Below are 24,151 nucleotides of genomic sequence, written 5' to 3'. Positions count from 1 at the left end.
CTAGTCCCTACAATTTCCACTTGAGCATCAGAACAGAACTGGAGCACGGAGTAATGGAAGAAGAATCATGTTTTCCTTCACATCATGTGGACGGTCTGGTGCGCGTGCGTCACTTATCTGGGGAAGAGATGTCACCAGGATGCATTATGGGTAGCAGATAAGCCGGTGAGGAGATGTGATTCTCTGGACAATGTTCTGCTGGGAAACCTTGTGTCTTGACATTCATGTGGAGGTGACACGTACCACCGACCTAAACATTGCTGCAAACAAGTGCCCCCTTCATGGCAGCGGGATTCTCTATGGCAGTGCCCTCTTCTAGCAGGATAATGCCCACGCCACACTGCAGACATTGTCCAGGAATGGTCTGAGGAACATGACAAAGAGATCAAGGTGATGACTTGTCTCCAAATACCCAAATCTTAATCCGATCGATCATCTGTGGGATGTGCTGGAAAAACAAGTCTGGTCCATGGAGGCCGCACCTCACACCTTACAGGATCTGCTGCCAACGTCTTGTGCCGGAAACCACAGGAACCTTCAGATGTCTTGTGGAGTCCAGGCCTCGACGGGTCAGAGCGGTTTTGGCGGCACGAGGGGGATCTACACAATATTAGGCTGGTGGTTATAATGTTATGGCTGATCGGTGTGTGTATATATATATATATATATATATATATATATATATATATATATATATAATGTAATTGGGAAATAAATGCATCCTGTCACTCAGGTCACAACCCATCCGTCCTAATCATTATATTCCCGCCGTGTAGTGGCAGTGTGCCGGCGCGGCTGACATTTCCCGCTGCGCACTCTTCACGCCTCAGTGTGTACTACTTATTATCTGGGTGCATTGCTGCTCCCGTCGTCTTCAGCGAAGCTTCGGCCTTTAAATATCACGGCGTAATATGAAGCTTAGATCGGATTAGGACTTAAAAGTGCTAAATGAACTGCTGATCTGGAGCCGGGCTCTCGTCGTGTGGGCGCACTCATTTACTTCCAAATGCCGCTTTTATTTTGGCTCAATCAATAGAAGCTGACGATGGCGAGTGACAGAGGGTTTTGCATATGTAAAGCTGTGATTTTATTCTCCTTCGTATTCTGACGACACGGACTTAACATGTTTATTGCTGTAACTTTGTATCAGCGCAGCTGTCGGGTTCTTAGAATTCTATTATTAATAATTCTATTAATTCCCAGCAGCGATCGCGGACACTTAGGCCCCATTCACACGATCGGTTTTTTTCATCCATAATTACGGACCCATTCATATCTATTGGCCGCGGAGACCTTTCAGTATTTTTACGGATGGGCGTCCGTGCTGAAAAAAATGATAGAACCCGTCCTATTCTTGTCCGTAATTACGGCACAGACTCTCCCATAGAAGCCCATGGGCACTTCCGTAAATGCGGACGGCTACGTATGTGGATCCGTAAACTGTCCGTGTGTATGGAAGCGTTGATATGCGACATGTTGGTGACATCATTTGCAGCCTCCCTCTTTCTTAGTTTATTAAAATAACTTGTAAAAAAAAAAACGAAAATAAAGAATAAGCACAATTATTTTTAATAAAAAAGACCTATTTCATATGTTTTTGGATTTTTTTTTAATCATAATCGCCACAACCGTACAATAAATGTAAAAGTTGTTTTTTCACACACAAAAATAATTTACAATTAATTTATTTTATTTTATTGATCTTTCATGCCCGGAGCAAAGTTTCTTTTTTACCAGGAAATTTTTATTTTTTTTTTATATTTTTTTTTTTTTCCTTCATTTTTCGATGCTATGTTTGGAGGTTCAATGAATAATATTTAACCCAAAATAAATCTTCTAACTCTCCAACGTATGACATCGCTATAGTACCGAGAATAAAAATGCTTCTAAAACGTGGAGTTTTCCTACGAAGGACATTTATTACCTATCCACGGGATAGGTGAATGATTTTATCCCTGGGGGCTACACCACTGGGCCCCATACTGATCTCTAGAACGGGGGTCCTGATCCCCGTTACTGCTTGCTGCACGATTGCCGCAAGGAGGAGTTTAAATGTGCGCTGCCACTCCATTTAATGTCTATGGGGCCGACTGAGACGGCTGAGTACAGCGCATTGAATGGAGTGGCAGGGCACGTGCGCGATCACCTTCCCACCGTTCTAGTGATTATTGGGGGGCCCCCAGCGATCCTGTATTTATCACCTATCCTGTGGATAAGTGATGGAAAAACCCCTTTAAATGTATTTCCCTCGCTTCGCTTTAGACGCAGACATGCGGGATAATCGTTCAAAGTACAGAAATGTTTTTGTAAAGGCAGAAAAGCAGATGGAACCAACGGAGAGCAGACTATAATTTGCAAATGGGGTAATTATTTTATGTTTGGGGTAACAATCATTCTGCCTGACCGGAACATATCCATGCCTGAGCACCTGACGCCCATGCAAAACGCGCTTGTGTCACACAGAATGTCTAAAATTGTGTGTTGGTACGGAGAGGTGTGCAGACTTTAGGGGAGGGGGCTTTATTATTTTTTAACTTTTTTTTTTTTTTTTTTTCTCTGCGTTTCGCTGTATTATTTTTGTTTACTTTTGGGGCTCAGATTAGCAGGGAAACGCGTTTTGTGTTAACATCTCTTTAGTTTACTGTTATCAGCGATCTGTATACACAGACCTGCAGAGAAGACGAAAATCACGTCTCCTCTAAGTCACAGGGGTTCCCGGCAATTGCCTGAAGGCAGAAACAGTGCTTCTGCATTCAGCAACACAACACTCAATATGAGCTCTACGTTCATAGACCTTTGTGACAGGGAACTGATTGTTTCAGTTCCCTGACGCGGTACAGGATCAGACTGTCGCACTGATATCCTGATGGCACTGTGTGCAGGAGTTCAAAGTGCCATTAAATTCTGCACGTAAATGAATGGGCTGCGAGAAAAAGGGCCATGCCGTTAAGCCACTTAATTTACGTTGTGTGGGTGGGAAGGGGTTAAACACTAAATGTTATGGTTTTTTTTTTTTTAATTCTGAAATGCAAGAAAAAAAACCCAAGACCTCACACACAAGCCTTTAAATTGTTGTCCTTCATCTAGGACCTTGTTGTGGACCCTCTGTGCCATAAGATTGGCAGTGGCTAGACTGCTTTATATCAGTATTCCCTTCACTTAGGAGGTTCTGGCTATACCTCAAGGGAGTACCAGGTTGTGGTTCAAAGAATGGTCTCAAACTGGTGCCAACTGCCAGGAGACATTGGCGACAAAATTCGGATTGTGGTTGGAAATATAACTGCAGTTGTTAGAGGAGGAGATCGCAAAGGAGCATCGGCCTCAAATACCGTACCCAATTGTTTGTCTAGTACGTCTAGGTCATTTGCCGATCTCAGACAGGAGTTTAATCTTCCGCAGACCGGTTTATTTCAATTTCTCCAGTTGCGGCATGTCCGCAATGAACAATTCGGCACGAGTCCTGTTACACTAGATTGTGGCTCTTTGGAATCGGTTACTCAATTGGAACATCTCCAAAAACCTGCGTCTTCCTTTTTACTAAGCTTTTATATGCGAAAAATGGAAACTAGATATTCCGGCCGTAGAGAATCACCAGGGGGAGGAACTGTGATTTTAATATAAAACTTCCCTTGTTTCAGATACTATACTGTGTAAAGTAAGTAGCACAAAAGAGGACATTATCCTGTAACCTATGGATCCGGAGACGTTCGAGTCTGGGGCAGAGAAGTGGTAAATGAGGTTTAACACTGATAAATGTGAGGTTATGTACTTGTAAAGGGACAAGACCTGTCAGCATTACATACTAAATGGGAAAACCTGACTGGGAAAGGGACTTAGGCCTCATTCACACGGCAGGGTTTCCCGGCCGTTCATAAATCGGCCGGCACCCGGCTGCATTAGGAATAATAGACCCCTAAGGCTATGTTCACACGGAGTATTTTGGGGGAGGAATATCTGCCTCAAAATTCCGTTTGGAACTTTGAGGCAGATATTCCTCTCCCTGCACGCCGATTTTCGCGGCAATTATCGCGCCGTTTTTCGGCCGCGGCCATTGAGCGCCGCGGGCATAAAACAGCGAGATATACGCTTTCTCCTGCCTCCCATTGAAGTCAATGGGAGGTCGGAGGCGGAAGCGCCCGAAGATAGGGCATGTCGCTTCTTTTTCCCGCGAGGCAGTTTTACTGCTCGCGGGAAAAAGACGCCGACACCTCCCATTGAAATCAATGGGAGGCGTTCTCGGGCCGTTTCTGCCGAGTTTTGCGACGTGGTTTCCGCGTCAAAAAACTCGGCAAAATACCCCGTGTACACTACCGATTTTTTGACGGCCGGGAAAACCGCCCGTCAAAAAATAGGACATGCTCTATTTTCGCCCGGCTGCCCGGCTCCCATAGAAGTCTATGGGGCCGGGTAATACCCGGCCATCACCGGGATGTGTCCCGAGTGACGGCCGGGTTTTCCGGCTCTTGCGCTCTATCTCCTCCTCCTCACAGCGCAGAGTGCATGAGGAGGAGGAGGAGTTGATGCCATTCTGACGAATGGCATCGCTGTACACGGTGTGGCAGGGCCGGGGTGTACAGCAGATGGAAGGGAGCGCTGCGCTGGCTCCCTTCTCCTGCTTGTTTTAAAAGCGCCCTGGCCCGGCGACACCTTTGATGGCGCCGCTAGCAGCTGCAGCAGCTGCTGCTGCTACTACTGCAGCGACGCCACTATAGCAGAGCAGGGAGGTATCTCCCCGCTCTGCTATGTGCTAGCCCCACTTTAGCTCCTTGAAGGAGCGGAATCCCCGTGTGTTCGGGGATTCCGCTCCTGGACAGAGCGCTTGATGTCTCTGTCCATATCTGGGCAGTGACATCAGGGGAAACTCCTGAAGCGGAATCCCCGAACACATGGGGATTCCCCTTCAGGAGTTGCCGCTGATGTCACTGTCCGGATCTGCCCGGCCCGGCACGGATGCATAACTTTATGCAAACCGGCCGGGCAGAATGGGCGATTTTACCGGCCGGCACTCGGGCTCGGACGCGACCCGGTCGTGTGAATCCCGCCTTAGGAATTTTAGTTGACTAAACTGTAGCAACCAGCGTCAGGTAGCTGCTGCTAAGCCAAATAAGATCATGGGGTGCATCAAAAGGGGCATAGATGCACATCTTCTTTTTTTTTTTTTGTTGGGGTAGAACACTTTTATTGCCATCGTCCTCGTGTTTTGTACACATGTAAGTTGTTTGAACTCGCTTTCCTACTTCTTAATTTGCTGAAGATTACATATACGTTTTGGGCTTTTTGACGCCATTGAAAGTGTTGCCCAGCTAATTTTCAGATGCATGAAGTGCCAGTATTCTCAAGTAATGTGATAATTAGAAAAGCTGCTGACATTCTTTGAAAAAATCTTGTTCTAGCACATAGCGGCTACTGTGCAAACTCCGTCTATTCTGAGCTATTCAAGACTTATGCAAAGTGATGAACTGCCCCGTGTTCATGAGATACTGTACGGTTTTCTGTAACACATACACTATTATGTCTAATGAAGGCCCTGAGGGATCGGTGCATGAAACGGGGATTTACTAAATATTAAAGACTGATTCCGGTGTCCTGCTCCGCAGTGGGGTCCTGCACTTGGCATAACTCAGTGTATCGGTTTTGCCCAGAGTGCTCCTTTTTATAGGGTTGTCTGACGACCGATATTTATGACTTATCCACAGGATCTACCTCTGGGACCCACAGCTATCTAAAAAACGGGGTTCCCCATACCCCCATTTCGGACGCTGGCTGCTGCATCCAGGTGGTTGAGGAGGTCGGGTTCCGGAAACAGCCACGCTCGCTGTGCTATGCTGTTTCTGTAACTCCCCTTCACTTCTGTAATTCACCTTCACCACCTGGATTCAGCGGCCGCCTCACCAGGCTGGAACGGGAAGGGGGGCCCCCTCATTCTTGCAGGCGCTGGGAGCCTCATATCTCGGATATTTATGGCATATATTGTGGATGTGTGATACGTGTCTGTCGTGAGAAAACCCCTTTAGTTATTGTACAATTACAAAATATTCCCAATTTTTTCTAATTTACTTTTATTTTACGGTTTCAATTCCTCACCATGTTTAAGATCTCTTTACGGTCTGTGAATAGAAAATGTTATTAGGGGCTGAAAACCTGTTCTGATCTATTCCTATTTTGACCGCGCTGCAGTCCCTTACATTGTATAAGGGTAGGTAAGCCCGAAGAGACATGCATGCAGCCCCGTTAAACTCAGAGGATTAACTAGACTGATGCATTGTGACAGACAGTGGCTATTTAAGCCAGGATTGTTTCCATTAACAGTCCGCATGCAGAGATCTTGAATTAGTGTTTTGAAATGTATCCGGGAGTTGAAGAACTTTTCATTATGCAATGGGTTAAGCCAGGACTGAACAAAACCCAGTTCTGTATGTAGGAGTTAGATACTGTCACGGACTCTCCTGCTGGACAGTATGTGGAAATGCTCCTCCTGCATCCATCTCTACAGAGGCTGAGGCGTGGATAGTGTGCTCGGCCGTTTCAATAATGGGGAGAGCCACGCACATTTGCAGCCACCTCTCCACTTATTCTACACCCAAATGCAGCGGCAGCCTCACCAGGCGGGACCGGGGTCGGGTGACCCACATTCTGGACGTAGGTATGGGTCCCAGAGCAGGATCTGTATTTCTCAGACATGTATGGCATATGCCATAAATGTCTCTAGTTGGAATTCACGTTAAATCAGTAAAAGTTTTATATTTTATATATAAAACTCCGGATCTACTTTTTATAAATACTACAGAGAATCCTATAAGACAAGTCTGGATGGTGGACTTTATATTGCATCATCATTCATACAGTGTCGGAGCAGATCTCTGGTTTACGATAAAAACTGGCCTTGTTAACCAGACTTTAGTTTTGGTAAATGGCAGCATTGCATAACACAAGTATTTTAACCCCTTCCCGCCGTGGCTATTTTTCAGATTTAAATTATTTTTTTTTCCCCCCACCTTCCAAAAGCCACAACTTTTTTTTTTCCGTTGATAGTCTGATGGGGCTTGTTTTTTGCAGGACGAGTTGTAGTTTTTCATAGCACCATTTATTGTACCATATAATGTGCTAGAAAACAGGAAGAAAAAATTATTTTGTGGGGTAGAAAATAAAAAAAACTGCGATTCCTCCATTGTTTTTTGCGCTTAGTTTTTACGGATTTCACCGTGCAACTAAAACGACATGTTAACTTTATTCTGTGGGTCAATACGATTACGGCGATACTAAATTTTTTATTTTTTTTTCTATATTTTACTACTTTTACAAGGAAAAAACGAACTGTAAAAAAGAAAAAATTTATTTTGTGTTGCAAATTCTGAGAGACTTAACTTTTTTTTTAATTTTTCCATCGATTTAAGCGGCATGTGGGTTAATTTTTTGCGGGATAAACTGTCGTTTTTGATGCTACCATTTTGGGGTACATGTGAGGTTTTGATCCCTTTTTTTGATTCAATTTTTTTGTGGTAGATGAGGTGACCAAAAAAATAGGGATGCTGCCATTTTTTTGTCTTTTTCTAGTTACTGTGAAGTGTCGGCTGTAATATACAGCCGACACCTGCATTGTATGGAGCGGGCTCATCCCGTGAGCCCGCTCAATATTTCCTACTTCCCCCCCCCCCCTACCCGGCTTTGACGTAGTCATACGTAAATTGTCGGGAAGGGGTTTAGAACCCCAAATAGAGATCACTGTAACACACCACGCCCTTAGGGCCTGCACGGTGATAGGTTACCCGACCAGTTTTCAGTCACACTAGGTCTCAATCCTTTTGCCCAGAGTTTTCCTTTTAAATAAGCCCAGCATGGTTGTTACCCCCTCCGACCCACATGCCGTCCTTCATGTTTCATATAAAGGTTGCTTGCATTAGTCTAGCTGCTCCGTGCTGCCGGCCGACTCTTCTACTTGCTTGCCTTCAGCGTCTTGCTATCGCCCTTTGTTTTCCAGCACGTTGGCTCTTGAGTACATGATTCTTCTTTATAACCTTAATCCATCAACATAATAATCTTCAGAGAAGCCTTTTAGCTGCAGAAATATAAACTCCCGAGGACCGGAGCTCCCGTTCAGCAGATTATCGTCAGTCTGTATCCAGGAGGCTGCAGTTTGAATGCTTCTCCTCACTCGTTCTCTACAGGTTATAACAAGTGCACGCGTTTGTCCGAAGCAGAATATGCGCCAGTGTAGTGCAAGATGTCTGCAGGCGTTTTTATGTTTGAGAGGTTGCAAGAGATTAGAACAGAAGTGGATCCCGTTTTCTAGTTTATCGCACCGCTCTCGGCTGTTCGCTATGTCTGGTATTCATTCTACACAATCTACACACAATACCCGATGATGACCAGGCAAAAAACGATGAATAGAAATTTGTGCAAATTTTATAAAAACCAAAACTGAAATCTCACATTTGCATAATTGTTCAGACCCTTTGCCATGACCCGCAAAGTTGAGCTCCGGTGCATCCTTTTTCCACGGATGCCTTTCTATGTGAGGTCCCAAAGTTGACCGTGCATGTCAGATCAAAAACAAAGGCATGTCGTCAAAGGGATTGTCTGTAGACCTCCAAGACTAGGATTGTGTCCAGTCAAAGATCTTCGGAGGGTACAAAAAAATTGCTGCAGCATTAAAGGCCCTGAAGAAGAACGTGATCTCCAAACATTCCTAAATGGAAGAAGTTTAGAACCAACAGAATCCTTCCTTAGCCGCCACTTGGCAATTGACGGAGAAGGCTCCGCTGTGGAGGTAGAACCTTCTAGGACAACTGTCTTCTCTGCCTCATGCCACCAATCATAACTTTAGGGTAGAGTTGCCAGTGAAAAGCCAGTCCTTGGTAAAAGGCATGCAACCGGCCTCTTGGAGATTGCGAAAAGGAAATTAAAGGACTCTAAATAAGTAGCAAGGTTCTCTGGTCTGATGGAACCAAGATTAAACTGTGACTTCGCTGCCAAGCGTAATGTCCGGAAGAAATGGAGCACCGCTCTTTGCCTGGCCAATATCGTCATACTAAGAAGACTCGAGACTGTAATTGCTGCCGAAGGTTCCTCAACAAAGTAGAGGCTGTTTAAAATTTAGGCTTCATGCATACGTTGCAGATTTGGTTAGTATCTTGCATGTTTTTTTTAAGCCAAAACCAGGACTGGGTCCTAAATTCAGAGAAAGTATAATGGAAACATCCACTACTGATTTTGGCTAAGGCTCTGTTCACATCTGCTTCCTGCATCAGTTGTACGACTGATCCTGTCGATGGACCCCATTGACATATAATGGGGTTCGTCAGTTTCCACTGTGGTCCCCATAATTATGAAGGGAAGAATAATCTGACGCTATATGCAATAGAGCCTCCCAACGCAGATGTGAACAGAGCCTTTAAAAACGAATGCAAAATACTGACCAAATCTACAATGTGTGCATGACGGGGCAGCAGAGGCTTGTGTGAACCCACTTTGTCACCAAGCATTTGACGTGGGGCGAAACCGGGCAGCGGAATCTATGGTGATGACAGGTTTCCACCCTTTAATCCCTATTCAAGGATATGGACTTCGCTGCAGGGGAAACCCAGGTTGCTATCGCTGGAGTAGTCTTCCTTGGTTATGGCTTCCAAAGGGGTTGTCCACTACCAGAAAACTGCTGATCTATCCGTCGGATAGGTCATCAGTATATGATCGGTGGGGGTCAGACACCCGAACCCTGCACAGATCAGCTGCTCCGGTGGCCTGTGGGCACTGGATGTTATGGCACATTATGCAATGTACAAAGCCGGAAGCAGTTGGCTCCGTACATTCACTTGAATAGGAGCATAGCTGCAGCTTGGCCGCTATTCCATGACCGGAACGATCTGCTTCTGGCATGGGTGCTTGGAGGCGGCTGGAGCGCCTTAACCGTGTGGGGTCCGGGTATCGGGCCCCCACAGATCATGTACTGATGAGCTGTGCAGTGGATAGGTCATCGGTTGTCTGGTAGTGGACAACCCCTTTAATACAATAGACCGTATGCGGGGTCAGGAAGAGCAAAAGTTAGTGTAAATGGACACTAATAGTGGTTCGAGCAAATGTTTAGGCCAGACAACAGAAGTTCATCACGGTCACTAGCAAAAGGTCAGAGCAGGCGTCAGACAAGGATATTCAAAAAGTAGAGGCAGAGGTCATAAAGAAGGGAATCCAACAAAGTAATCACAAGGAAACTGTAGACAAGCTAGGAAGAACCTAATTGATCAGGCAAGATGTACAGGAAAAGGGACTTTTTATACCCATGGAAAGCTGCGTGTGCACTAGGAGCCAAAACAGAAGATGAGCGCTGGCCAGAAGGTGCATGGACCAAGTATGTGGCGGAGAGTGATTTCAAAGAGTGACTCTCTCTTCGGAGAACCTGTCCTGTTCTGCATTACACAGACAACACATTGATATGAATGGACACACTGTAATACTTCATTTCCCCTGTGATAGCGCTGCAGGGAAATTGAGCACTTACTGTCAGATTTCCCCAGAGATTGCAGCTGATCGCCGGGGTTCCTAGCAAGGGGACATTTTGTGATCTGCTTTTTTTCAAGAGTCCCTTCTAACAAGTAGGAATTGTCTGTAGAGGAGGACCTCTATAATAAGAGCATTAGTAATCTGTGTGGGGCAGGGGGTAATTCAATAAATGTTCTGTCTATCCAACAGCTACAATGCTGAATTTTAATACAGATAGTAGTGGGCCACATTCTGAATATTCGTACTTCTGCACCAAGATAGCGGGAACCTACCCGGCATAGCAGAAAGACCGGCCGCAATTACACTTCTCAGTCGGAGTTCAGTATAAGCTCAGCAAAGTCCTACGTTGAGAAAATTGCAACTGCAAAATAACGTGTGAACCTGAGGACTGCTGGGGGATGTTTTTTGTTTGTTTTTTACAATGCAGACGTCTCGTGATGTGGGAGGCGTATAACCTAATACGATCTGACAATTGCAGGCAACATTTCCATTCCTATCGAATGTCCCCAGAGAGATGTGATTGCCGCAAAACTTGTGAGAACGGGTCAGTCTTTTGTTGGGGTCTTCTCCTATAGACATTTGGCCTGTAGCTGTAAGTAATGATCTGTAGTTTGACCTCTTCTTCTTGGTTTAATACAAATCCCCAAACTTCCCTTTGGTATTTTTGGTCCTTTGGGCAACAACCATTGCCATCCAAACACCCGTTTTAACCTATGACATAATGTATATAATTACCACATTACAGTCCAATCACATTCTAGCGGATTGCATAAAGTATGTGACCCCCCCCCCTGTCGCAAATCTCTGAGGACTTGTAACTTTTGACTGCATTAGGTCAACACATAACAGTAATGTCATCTGATAGCCACAGCCCCTAGTGGCCCTTAGCCAAAGCATCGTGTCGATCCTGCGGGAAGGGGAGGGGGGTGGTGATTGTTCAAACATGCACATCACAGAAATACTTAATTTACATCATGACTAACCTGAAACTTAGAGCTACAAATTACCATAGACTTAATAATAATAATAATAATCTTTATTTATATAGCGCCAACATATTACGCAGCACTTTACAATTTAGAGGGAACATGAAACAAACAATATCAGACATTACATAGTGACAAAGTTCATTTACAATTCAAACCTGGGGAGTAAGGACCCTGCTCGCAAGAACTTACAATCTATGAGGACATAAGGGAGACACAAAGTGTAATAGTGTTTGTTCTGTACAATGGTCCGGCAATTTTTATACACATGCGGTGGTAACATAAAGCTGCATGAGCCTGTCACCAGCCAGTATCCGTGTATGACGGACATGAAGAGAAGGAGTGTGAGGGAATCTTATTCTGATGACTAATCTAAAAGGAGGGCCATGGAAAGGAGTCAGATTAGGGAATGTTATAGGCCTGTCTAAATAGATGTGTTTTCAGGGCACGTTTAAAACTGTGGATATTGGGAATTAATCTGATTGTCTGGGGTAGCACATTCCAGAGGACGGGTGCAGCACGAGAGAAATCCTGGAGACGGTAGTGGGAATGTTCGGATTATGGAGGATTTTAATCTAAGGTCGTTGGCAGAACGTAGAGCCCGAGTAGGGTGGTAGACAGAGATGAGGGAGGAGATGTAAGGAGGTGCAGCACTGTGGAGAGCTTTGTGGGTGAGCGTAATAAGTTTGAATTTTATTCGGAAGGGGATGGGCAACCAGTGCAGTGACTGGCACAGATTAGAGGCGTTGGTGTAGCGGTTGGTCATAAAGATGAGCCTGGCTGCTGCATTGAGGATAGATTGGAGAGAGGAGAGTTTAGTGAGGGGAAGACCGACTAGTAATGAGTTACAGTAGTCAAGACGAGAGTGAATCAGAGCAACAATGAGAGTTTTGGCAGTTTCCTCCGTAAGAAAAGAGCGGATTCTGGAGATGTTTTTGAGGTGAAAATGACAGGAGCGTGAAAGTGATTGTATGTGAGGAGTAAAGGAAAGATCTGACTCAAAAATAACCCCGAGACAGCGGGCGTGCTGCTTAGGAGTTATGATAGTGCCACACACAGAGATGGAGACATCAGGTTTAGGGAGGTTAGTAGATGGTGGGAACACAAGGAGCTCAGTTTTAGAAAGATTCAGTTTCAGATAGAGAGAGGACATGATGTTACAGACAGCGGACAGACAATCACTGGTGTTCTGTATTAGAGCAGGGGTGATGTCACGGGAAGAGGTATATAATTGGGTGTCATCAGCGTAGAGATGGTACTGGAAGCCAAGTCTGCTGATGGTTTGTCCAATAGGAGCTGTGTAGAGAGAAAAGAGGAGCGGACCTAGGACTGATCCCTGAGGAACCCCGATATCAAGGGGAAGAGGAGAAGAAGTGGAACCAGCAAATGACACACTGAATGAGCGGTCAGAGAGATAGGAGGAAAACCAAGAGAGAGCCGCGTCCTTGAGGCCAATAGAGTGGAGCATGTTAAGTAGGAGTTTGTGGTCTACAGTGTCAAAGGCTGCAGAGAGATCCAAAAGAATCAGGAGAGAGGATTTACCGTCCGATTTAGCCGCCAAGAGATCATTTGAGACTTTAGTAAGGGCAGTTTCTGTGGAGTGTAGAGTGCGGAAACCAGATTGTAAGAGGTCAAGAATGGAGTTAGCAGAGAGATAGCGGATAAGGCGAGAGTAGACCAAGCGTTCCAGGAGTTTGGAGATGAAGGGCAGATTAGAGACTGGTCGGTAGTTGGCAGCGCTGGATGGGTCAAGAGTTGTTTTTTTCAATAATGGGTTTATAATGGCATGTTTAAAAGCGGAGGGAAAGATACCAGAGGAAAGAGAGAGGTTAAATATTTTAGTCAGGTGACTAGTGACAGCTGGGGAGAGGGACTGGAGGAGGTGTGAGGGGACAGGATCACTAGGGCAGGTAGTAGGACGAGAAGAAGAGAGGAGCCTCGAGACTTCTTCAGTTATTGGGTGAAATGCTGAGAGTGAAGAAGAGGGAGTGCGGGAGGGAAGGGGATCGATGTTACTCGGGGACTGGGAGATAATATCATGCCGGATGTTGTCAATTTTAACTTTAAAATAATTGGCCAGGTCTTCAGCACTGAGATCTGTGATTGGCGTCTGAACTTTAGGACTAAGGAGGGAGTGAAAAGTATCAAAGAGGCGTTTTGGATTATTAGATAGTGTGGAGATGAGAGAAGTGAAGTAGACTTGTTTGGCGCGGTGAAGGGCAGAGTTGTAAGTTTTGAGCATAAATTTGTAATGGAGGAAATCTGCATTTAAATGCGATTTTCTCCACAGTCGTTCGGCACATCTCAAGCACCGCTGAAGAAAGCGGGATTGAGGCGTGTGCCAGGGTTGTCGTCGTCTTTGTCGGGTGGTTCGGAGTGTAGTGGGGGCTGCTTCAGCTCAAACCAGAATATGGGGCAGGGAAGAGTCACAAAAGCTTCCCTCAAAGTAGAAGGTGGCCATACATCTAACCAGAATAGTAGGCAATCTCTCAGAATAAAATGATCATTGACTATTTGGGCAGATACTAGCCGCAGAGGGCCCCTTTGCAAGAAGTGTGTTTGGGCCCCCAAGCCTTCAATGGCCACAAAGCTAGACAAAGATAAATGTATACATATACATGCTGCGTACAAGCCACACACATTAGAACATCCTGAACAAAAGCTGTTCATACATTACACACATGCCACTCACACACGGAGCACATGGTTCATACACCCCACTCACACATAGGACACATGCCGAACACTTGACAAATGTTACACAGGATACACGTGCCACTCACACATAGGACTAGGACCACAAACACCCTTCACAAGGACACATGCCGCGCACACGCCACTTATATGTAGGACACATAGCTGTAGAGTCCGCGCACACGCCACTTATACGTAGGACACATAGCTGTAGAGTCCACGCACACGCCACTTATACATAGGACACATAGCTGTAGAGTCCGCGCACACGCCACTTATACGAAGGACACATAGCTGTAGCCAATCACTTACTGCAGTGGACCATGGGAGCATCTGTGCTGGAGGGGCAGTGGATTCAAAAGGTGAATATTGTCTATTTAGTTATTTTGACACGTCCTCTGTAGCCAGATTTGTTGTCAAGGTGTAAACAAAAAGACAAGTCCTTGAATTACACCTGGCTAGGGATGCACAATGCATCAAAATTTCGATGCTGTGCGCTGGCAAATGGTTCGATACAGTAAATTTACGTATTTCGATACGAAGCTGTGCGTCCGCACAGTTTACTATTGAAATACATGAAGAGAACATGGCGCGTGCGCTGTACAGCGCCTGCGATGATCGCTTCCTTCAGTGACTGTCCCGCTTGTAATTTGTCCTGGACGCTTCACCGTAGGAGAGAGGAATTCTCCTCCCACCTGTTTCCGCTGCCACCAGTGATGAGCTGAGTTCTCCCTCCGGTTTCTGCTGCCACCAATGATGATCTCCTGTGTGTAGGCGCAGGAAGGAGAATGATGGGAGCAGCACAGGCAGTGGGTTCCTGTTGACGTGCCTGTGTCGCTCACGCCTGAAGTTTGGAATCAGGACCGCGCTGCAATGTAGTCACTGAGAGGAAAGCCCCAGGCAGGTATTAGAGGAGCACAAAAGCCTAAAATAAAGGCACTAGTATTGGTTTCAGCCAGCATTGAGGAACATTGGGGTTAATGTGACCCGCATTAACCCTAATGTTGACATTACGATTAAAGGGGTTTTCCCATAAATCACATTAATCCCCTATCCACAGGATAGGGGTTATGTGTGATTGCTGGGTGTGGGCCAACGGGACCCCTAGCGATGAGAACGTAGACCGAAAGTCCCTGGATGTGCTCCATTAGAATGGAGCGTTGGTGAGCATGTTCAGCCAGAGCTCCATTGACTGAGGCATTGGTCCCGGAAGAACCATAGAAATGAATGGAGCGCTGGACGAGCATGCTCACAAACGCTCCATTCTCATGGAGCACTTCGGGGGACTTTCGGTCTCCGTTCTCATCGCTGTGGGTCCCAGTGGCCCACACCATCAATCACCCCTATCAGATTCAATCCAATAAAAATGTTCAGAAAGTGGAAGGTCTTTTTATATTTTTGTGTTTTTTTTTTTACTACACGAAGTATCGGTATGTAAGTCCAAATTCTGGTATCGTGACAACTCTATACCTGGCACAAGCTAATGCACCCCTATCCTCACCTTACACCCCTATACAGCACACCTATCATGTCCCCTATTTCCGCCTTTACACACTGTCCCACGCATGAACATACAATGCTGAAGCAGCAACTGACCTTACAAGTCTACTCCGCACCGCGGAGGAGTCCCTGCAGCTTCTCCCGGTTGTAGGGAGGGATGCCAAACACTTCCCCCTCCTCCTGTCTATGCCGCCTCCTTTTTCCTTCACTTGCCCTCTGCCAGACGAGGCACACTGCTTTTGGCTCAGGTTTTCTGGTTTTTCAAACCAGCAGGAGGCAGCAACACTGTGATAACTTGATCTCCTCTAAAACAGATAAGAAATAATTATTACAGCTTTCACACTGCCAGCTCATGGGACCCCCTTCCTCCGGGCCCTTTGTGCAGCTGAACCGGCTGCACAAGCGGGATTTCCGACCCTGTCGCTAATAATCGTTGTGTATGTTATTAAAGCTGCTGCCACTATGGGGCGCTTACTACATACAGTTACAGTATTGAGTTAATTGTATAAAGCGTATGCAGTAAGCTCCCTCTAGTGGTAGCAGCAGGCAGCCAGATTGTTATTTATTTATTTTTATCTCCGTCTGTGCTATGGATCTAGAGCTCTGCACCCAAACAATGGAGCACGGACCACTATAAAGATATAGTAAGAAATCTGTGCAGGATTTTGGACCTCTAGAATAAAGGAAAATAACTAAATTGTGTTAGTTGGTTTATCTCAAAATACACATCAACCAATTTGTGCCCCCCCCCCCCAAGAAAAACCCGGGAAGAGAAAGAAAAAACAAACTTTAAACCAGCCAGTCTCCAAGTGTCATTAATTCTCTGCAGCCGGTCATACATCACTTTGAAAAATGCCTCCTGTTATGGCCTCACAATAAAAGCAAACATTTCTCAAGCCATAAAGTTTACTGGTGTGCACAGTGACAGGCGTCCCCATAGAAGCGCACGCTTGTCGTTCTGCATGAGGCTTTGTTTTGTAGCCTGGATCTCACACCTTTCTCCCCAGGCAGCTCAAAGGATGTATTCCAGGTTAGTGCCATATAACGGCATTGAAGTGACCTTGTTTATAGCTTTGCCTGCCTGCATTTATATTGATCATTTAGCCTCTGTGGCTTTTACCAGGCAATAATTTATCCACTGTAAATCCAATGACAGCCTGCTGACTTGGAAGCAAAGCTCATATCAGCCGTCTGCATCAAACATGATCATTTAGCTGCAGATTTTTTTTGTATGTGGAATAAAAACTGTAAAAAATACTTTTTTTTTTGTTTTATAATAAAACCAAAGATTAAAAAACACCAGCTACCTGATCATTTTATGTGGATATATTCAAATGTTCTAGTGCTCCCTATGTACAAGAATATAACTACTATAATACTGCTCCTATATACAAGAATATAACTACTATAATACTGCTCCTATATACAAGAATATAACTACTATAATACTGCCCCCTATATACAAGAATATAACGACTATAATACTGCCCCCTATGTACAAGAATATAACTACTATAATACTGCCCCCTATATACAAGAATATAACTACTATAATACTGCTCCATATATACAAGAATATAACTACTATAATACTGCTCCATATATACAAGAATATAACTACTATAATACTGCCCCTATATACAAGAATATAACTACTATAATACTGCTCCTATATACAAGAATATAACTACTATAATACTGCCCCTATATACAAGAATATAACTACTATAATACTACCCCTATATACAAGAATATAACTACTATAATACTGCCCCTATATACAAGAATATAACTACTATAATACTGCCTCTATATACAAGAATATAACTACTATAATACTACCCCTATATACAAGAATATAACTACTATAATACTGCCCCTATATACAAGAATATAACTACTATAATACTGCCCCTATATACAAGAATATAACTACTATAATACTGCTCCCTATATACAAGAATATAACTACTATAATACTGCTCCCTATGTACAAGAATATAACTACTATAATACTGCCCCTATATACAAGAATATAACTACTATAATACTGCCCCCTATATACAAGAATATAACTACTATAATACTGCTCCATATATACAAGAATATAACTACTATAATACTGCCCCTATATACAAGAATATAACTACTATAATACTGCCTCCTATATACAAGAATATAACTACTATAATACTGCTCCTATATACAAGAATATAACTACTATAATACTGCCCCTATATACAAGAATATAACTAGTATAATACTGTCCCCTATATACAAGAACATAACTAATATAATACTGCTCTTATATACAATAATATAATTACTGTAATACTGCCTCCTATATACAAGAATATAACTACTATAATACTGCTCCTCTATACAAGAATATAACTACTATAATACAGCCCCTATATACAAGAATATAACTACTATAATACTGCCTCTATATACAAGAATATAACTACTATAATACCGCGATCTATGTATAAGAATATAACTACTATAATACCGCCCCCTATGTACAAGAATATAACTACTATAATACTGCCCCTATATACAAGAATATAACTACTAGAATACTCTCCTATATAAAAGAATATAACTACTATAATACTGCTCCTATATACAAGAATATAACTACTAGAATACTCTCCTATATACAAGAATATAACTACTATAATACTGCCCCCTATATACAAGAATATAACTAGTATAATACTGCCCCCCCAATATACAAGAATATAACTACTATGATACTGCCTCCTATATACAAGAATATAACTACTATGATACTGCCTCCTATATACAAGAATATAACTACTATAATACTGCTCCTATATACAAGAATATAACTACTATAATACTGCACCCTATATACAAGAATTTAACTAGTATAATACTGCCCCCCAATATACAAGAATATAACTACTATGATACTGCCTCCTATATACAAGAATATAACTACTATGATACTGCCTCCTATATACAAGAATTTAACTACTATAATACTGCCCCTATATACAAGAATATAACTACTATAATACTGCCCCTATATACAAGAATATAACTACTATAATACTGCCCCCTATATACAAGAATATAACTACTATAATACTGCTCCTATATACAAGAATAGAACTACTATAATACTGCCCCTATATACAAGAATATAACTGCTATAATACTGCCTCCTATATACAAGAATATAACTACTATAATACTGCCCCCTATGTACAAGAATAGAACTACTATAATACTGCCCCCTATGTACAAGAATAGAACTACTATAATACTGCTCCTATATACAAGAATAGAACTACTATAATACTGCTCCTATATACAAGAATAGAACTACTATAATACTGCTCCTATATACAAGAATAGAACTACTATAATACTGCCCCCTATATACAAGAATAGAACTACTATAATACTGCTCCTATATACAAGAATATAACTACTATAATACTGCCCCTATATACAAGAATATAACTACTATAATACTGTTCTATATACAAGAATATAACTACTATAATACTGCTCCTTTGTACAAGAATATAACTACTATAATACTGCCCCCTATATACAAGAATATAACTACTATAATACTGCCCCCTATATACAGGAATATAACTACTATAATACTGCCCCTATATACAAGAATATAACTACTATAATACTGCCCCCTATATACAAGAATATAACTACTATAATACTGCTCCTATATACAAGAATATAACTACTATAATACTGCACCCTATGTACAAGAATATAACTACTATAATACTGCCCCCTATATACAAGAATATAACTACCATAATACTGCCCCTATATACAAGAATATAACTACTATAATACTGCTCCTATGTACAAGAATATAACTACTATAATACTGCCCCCTATATACAAGAATATAACTACTATAATACTGCTCCCTATATACAGGAATATAACTACTATAATACTGCCCCCTATATACAAGAATATAACTACTATAATTCTGCTCCATGCTAGTGCCTTCCTCTTTGTGGACTAATCCTATTAGACATGGATATGGGACTAACATACACGCGGTTGTGAGATATAGTGTGTTTGGGGAACTGTTTGTGCTTTTTTGTATGCAGCTAAAGTGATTGAATGACTGAATTCAGTTTTCCGTAGTTTCCCAGAATCGCTGCATCTTTCGGTTTGTTGTGGGAATAGCAGCTGTTTTTCCTATTGCACGTGACTCCTGTTTCTGTCCTTTGACTTGCCATCCACATTATCCAGCAGGTAGTTGATTTAATTACGTTGAAGAGTGAGGTTGTAGCAAGTCTGGCTATAACCATTTTATATTATTGCAATTCTCAGTACGGCGTGCACATGCTGGACACAATAGTGATAAGTTCCCACAACTTCAAGGATATGAAAAGGATTCTTCTACACCTCAGCCTCCCATAGTTGTACTTTATTTTTATTTATTTTTAATGATAAAAGATCCAATATGTAATTTATTTCCATCTAACTACACATCTAATTCTAGGGCTGGACTGAACCAGAGATTGCGGTAACGATGCGGCCACAACTGTAAAGGCGTTGGCACGCTTATCAATCGGAGGAGCGTGACGCATAGCAGCACAGACAAGACTCTGCACAAGGACCTCATGATTCATAAGGTGCTCGCAGAGATGCCCAAAATGCCCGTGTGCCAGAGGCTGCTGACCACCTCCACGGTTTTGTTTCATTTTTTTATTGTTTTTTTTGCTTCTATCTACACAGTGCAAATTGCATAAAAAGTCAGTTTTGTTTCAATTGCAAAAATCCCAGCAGAGATAGCAAAAAATAAAAAAGCTGGTAAATAGACCATAAAAACTACTTCTAAGGGAAATCTTTATAGAGAAGCCCCTCGGTTATCCTTTAACAAGGGGGATTCACAATTAAAATATGTTGTTCAAAATAGAATGACCCATTTACAACATTTAGGGGGAAGCAATAAGAGGCCAAAAAACCACCCTAGTAGCTGCGTCTGCAGGTAACTCCTCTGCCCTAAGGCCCTTGGTACAGGCAGAGAATGTTAGTAAATTAGTCTGTAGCGCTGCCTATAGGACTTCATTAAGATATAGTTTGACCCGAACGCCGTCTCTTTCTATTTATTTAAGCCAGAAAATCGTCATAACTACATTGAAAAATCTGCTTTTGTCTCATTCCTTGTGTGCGAAAACTTGTTTACTGCGGCAAAAAAAACCCAAAAAAAACGACAAAAGAAAAATAGTTAAAGTTCTCAGAAGTTGGGTATAAGAAAATTGCCGCACCAGGAAGGCGAAACGCGAGTAGAGACTCCATGGGGTATGCCTGATCCTCTTTGTGTTCCCAATTACTTCTCTGTACAAAACCGAGCCGTTCTACGTCTGTGGGCATTCTGAGAACCAGTTGGGGTAGTTTTACACGTGCAGATATTGGTAGTGTTTACAAACTTTATAACTAGTGCCAATCGACAATACAGCTTGGCGATTGGCACTTGTTTGCTCCCTTTTTAAATGGAGCAATGATCGTTACTACGATCGTTCGTCCCCATGCATTTGCATCCTCTCTGTAGCACGTCTCCATGTTTACACAGGGCGATGTACAGCCGACTAGCAACTATTATTTGTTGGTGGCATTAAAGATGCGATCAGTTGATAAGTCCCGTCGGTGATCAGTTTGCTGATCTCAATGATCGGGAACGGGTGTTTGTATGAAAGCTCGTTCACATGATCATTGGCCCATGAGAAACGGCCTCAAGAGACATCCAGGAGCCACTTTGATTTATTTTTTTGTAGCTACGTAAGTAGTAACAGCTTTCCTAGAGCTCAATAGAAAAGAGAAGCAAGTAACCTGTTTCAAGGCACACTAAAATGTTAATATAAAAAAAAATTAAAAATGTTATGGCCACAATTTTTTTATGGGTTCATCGGAGATTGTATCGTTTATGCAGCACAAAGTAGTATCATTGCGGCAGCACATCTTGGTGTGTAAACAGGGAGACGATCTGCCTGCATTATGATCATGTATGGGGTCGAGTGATCGGAGTAACGAGCGCTCGCCCCCATCCATAACTCCTTGTGACAGGTGCAAATGAGCGCCGATCATCGAGCTGACTCGTTGATCGGCGCTAGTTTCCACGGCCCACGTCGACCCATGTAAGAGGACACTTACAGTAGTTGTCCTTGAGCTGAAAGCCCCGGGACTGAAATTTAGAGGTTGTCTTCTTTCTAGTCCTAACTGGAGATGTTAAAGACATAAGGGAATTATATCGATGATCTTGCTGTGGCCACGCTTAAGTTGCAGATGGAGACACTTTCTACCCTGACTATTGACAACCCAGGACGCACCATGTCAAATCTCACCCTCTAATAGAGACTCATTTCATTTTAGCAGATTGATAACAGTCCAGAATATTCACTTATCTGATCAGGCACCAGAAGACGTCCCTCGGAGACTGCAGAAGTTTCCATCCTGTATCGTGTGGCCTGCTGTCTCCTATTGTTCCCAGAATTTGATCTGCTGGGTCTCCAGGTGTACAGTGGCCCGTGATGTCACGGTGTAATAATTTGCTCTCTTGCGTTGGCATAGTAATTAATCATCTGGTGCTCTCGGAGGGTTGAGGACCTGCAGTAACTAGACGACCGACAACTGTCCGGAATTCCTTGTAGCGTCTTCGTTATGCAGCGCTACTCGCAAGTGCACGCCGGGGAGATCGAGGACACTTACAACTATAATCCTGCTTGGGAGCCCCGTCTGCTTACGTGCTTGGGTAAGTATGTAGGTGAGCAGCGGAATCCGATATTGATGACCTAGGCCAGACAAGATGGCCTGCTTCCATTCTTCTTATTGAACAGGTTTCGTGCCCGCACCGTTTTAATAGCCTGCACGTCCTATTTGTGTATCGGTGATCATTTAATTTCATGCTCGGAGGTTGGTAAATGATATCATCAGCTGGCGACGTTTTTTTTTCTGCGGCTGGTGAGAGCAGGTGACTGACTCCTCTAGAGACCGGTGCTCTATTTGTTCTTCCATTTGTTCATTTGAGATGTCGTCTTGTTGCCATCTGTTGTAATCTTAACTATGTCTCCTTGTCTGAGTTGCGCAAAGGTCAGTGGCTTTTTTTTCTTTTCTTTTTTAACTAAATAAGTGCTCCACACCGGTATAAAAGGCACGAGCTTGACACCATTCTTAGGGTCATTTCCCACTATATTTTGGAGGTATATGTCAGGATGATTCCCTGATGCCACTGTATACCTCCAGCATATGTCATTGTTTGCAGGATTCTATTACTTTCAGTTGAAGAAAAAAAAGTATGTCTTTGAATGCGAAAGGGTTGAATGGGGCCCTATGGATGTGTTTGGACCCCATTCAACTGGAAGCTTTCCCGGCACATATGCTGAACATACACTGCAAACGCAATAGCAACAGACACTTATTGGTAACCAGTGCAGTTGCTGGGATGTTTTATAGCTATAACCTGGGAATTTTTATTTTTTCTTGCACCCCCATCGATCAGCTGCTTCCTACGATCATTACTTCCCCTTTATTTCTGTCACTGCTCGAACTGTGCATTGCTGACACACATGTAGTGGCGGTTCACATGATTAGGCACGCGGCCGTAATCACGGTCCGTGATTATGGGCGCGGCCGGCTGCGGACAGTGACCCGCATTTGCAGGCCATGCTCCCATTATAAAGTGTACCGAACCAAAAAGAGAAAAGAAGTCACGACCATGTATTTGAAAAAATACAAAAAATATACTTACACATATACACATGAATAAGATTAAAAACACAGAATAAGACAATGGAAACAGAACGCTGAAGCAGCGGATAAATCAGATGGTAACACGGTAACAAGATCCCCCCCAAATACAGCAGTGTATGCAGAGTCATTTTAAACAGGTGAAATGTATAATATATTGCACAGATTTGTATTAGGTATTGATCAATTTAGGCACATATGACTAAGTCAAAATATAGCATAAACCAAAGTATATACATACACCTGCAAGAGACAACGATAGCTGGGAGACCAAGACCGGGGACACCGCTCCTGACCCGACGCGCGTTTCGCAGAGGCTTAGTCAGGGGGTTGTGTCATACCCGCCGACCTATCCTTAAGTATCCCCTCATGCCAATCAATTAAACATGCAGCATAATGAGCAGTTTAGTAACCGCCGCCTCCTATAGGAGGACACTGCGATCAGCAGCAGTCAGCATAATGACAGCTGTCGATGCACTCTGCCCGCCCACGGTGCCGACCTATCACGCCCAGCACTTGGACATGAGTCCCCGCCTCCCGTGCATGCCGAACCACGGAGGATGAGGGGGCGGTGAACAGTCACTCCCCCGTCCCACATGGCCCGGCAGCCGGAGGCAAAAGCACCGAAGGATAAGGAGGAAATGTGGGGAAGTAATAAGAAAAAAAAAAATGAAAAAATTGAGAACTCCCAGTTCTCCGAGTACGAC

General features: G+C 43.4%; 1 protein-coding gene across 6 annotated transcripts in view; it reads left to right on the top strand.

Moving 5' to 3' along the window:
- EFR3A (EFR3 homolog A) overlaps positions 1-24,151 on the top strand; it is a 192,689-nt gene that overhangs the window by 12,714 nt on the left and 155,824 nt on the right. For 2 of the 6 annotated variants that reach the window (XM_075825718.1, XM_075825716.1), the window contains exon 3: positions 20,200-20,332. The exons of the other annotated variants lie outside the window; for them this stretch is intronic. The gene's annotated coding sequence lies outside the window, so the exon portion shown is untranslated. The remainder of the gene's footprint in view (positions 1-20,199; positions 20,333-24,151) is intronic. 6 annotated transcript variants of the gene reach the window in all.

This window comes from Rhinoderma darwinii, chromosome 5 (genome assembly GCF_050947455.1).
Source record: "Rhinoderma darwinii isolate aRhiDar2 chromosome 5, aRhiDar2.hap1, whole genome shotgun sequence".
NCBI classification, from domain to species: domain Eukaryota; kingdom Metazoa; phylum Chordata; class Amphibia; order Anura; family Rhinodermatidae; genus Rhinoderma; species Rhinoderma darwinii.
This window is presented reverse-complemented; position numbering and strand designations above follow the sequence as displayed.